The following is a 1,471-nucleotide window of genomic DNA, read 5'->3' as shown; positions in this document are numbered from 1 at the left end:
TCTGCCCCCAATCCATAATCAATAAGCAGACGTCAATAATCAATAACGGTTGAGTTCGGGACGCATCAGGCATAAGTGTTAGGCGGTTGGAACAGGGAAGGGTTCGGAATAACTGGAGTCCCAGGGCCCAGAATTCCATTTGTTCGGAATTTTTCACATGAATTAACAGACACCAGACACCACGGAGACAGACAGCAGCGGGGTGGGACAGGTTAATTCACTTGGGCTTTTGAGTTTTTCTCCTCTGCAGCAACGAGCAAAGTGTGTGTGTGTGAGTGACACACCATGTCTGTCCAGGAAGGGCACAGGGAGGCAGAGGGGCCTTTTGATCGGTTCCTTCTAGCTCCTCCCTTGGGCGCTGCCTCCTTATGCAAATCACCTCTCCGGGCTCTGGGCTAAAGTAGCGGCCTCCGGGGCGCCTACAGCCGCTGTTTCCCCAGGACCTGATCTGCCTCTTGCGAGCCCTTCGCTGTCCCCTCCTCGCGCACCATGAACTCCCCGCTCCTCCCGCTGCTCCTCCTGGCCCTGGCCCCGGGTGAGTCTCTGAAGGAGGCTGTGCGGAATGGGCGGGGGAGCGGGGGGTAGGAGGGGGTAAAGGTAGGTTGGAGTCTGACTGATTTCTGCTTTTCCCAGGTGCCCGGTCCCAGCTCCGGCTCCAGGAGTCCAGCCCGGGCGCGGTGAAGCCCGGAGAGACCCTCACACTCACCTGCTCTGTCACCGGGGGCACCGTCACCAGCAGCTACTGGTGGAACTGGATACGGCAGGCCCCGGGCCAGGGGCTGGAGTGGATGGGATACTGGACCGGGAGCACAAGCTACAACCCGTCCCTGCAAGGTCGCATCACCATCACCGTGGATTCCTCCAGCACCAAGTATTATCTGCGGCTCAGCGCGCTGACAGCTGCAGACACCGCCACCTATTTCTGTGCCAGACACAGTGACACGGAGCGAAGCAGGGACCGGCACAAAAAGGGGAAGCGGATTCTGAGCAGGGCAGTGAAGCCAGAGCAGCGGGGAGAGCTGAGCCCAGAGCCCTTCCCCTCCCCACACGGACACTGACAGAGCTGGGTCCCTCCTACAGGGAGCGGCACGAGCACCCCCACCCACCGGCGCGCAGGAGATACTGGGACGGGAACACCCGGCATTAAACTCCCTGTTCCTCAGGACATAAGCTCACGGGACAGGGGTTTAGTGAGGCCATCCAGGCCATCTCCACGCACGCCGGGAAGGGATCCGTGTTATCTAGACTGTCCATGTCAGGTGCCCTTTGCCGCATTTGGGCTGGAACTAGGAAAACTCTTAATATGAGTCAGATTTGGCAGAACTGGTTTGTCGGGGCTGGGCTGCTGGGTAAATCTGACCTGACGGTGACAAGAGGAGCTGCTCCGTGTTGGGACATGGCTACGCTCCGGCCCTCGGTCAGGTGGAGATATGGGAGCGCAGACTTGTGTAGGTCTGGCCCCCCCTGTGGG

General features: G+C 59.7%; 1 pseudogene; it reads left to right on the top strand.

Annotated features, from left to right (window-relative positions):
* The first annotated feature begins 489 nt into the window (after window positions 1-489).
* Window positions 490-1,058, top strand: LOC149521026 (immunoglobulin heavy variable 4-59 pseudogene; annotated as a pseudogene).
* The last annotated feature ends 413 nt before the right edge of the window (window positions 1,059-1,471 follow it).

The sequence above is a fragment of the Pelodiscus sinensis genome, chromosome 30, assembly GCF_052426305.1.
Source record: "Pelodiscus sinensis isolate ZL-2025 chromosome 30, ASM5242630v1, whole genome shotgun sequence".
NCBI lineage: Eukaryota > Metazoa > Chordata > Testudines > Trionychidae > Pelodiscus > Pelodiscus sinensis.
Note: the sequence above shows the minus strand (reverse complement) of the source record. Positions and strands in the feature narration are given on the sequence as shown.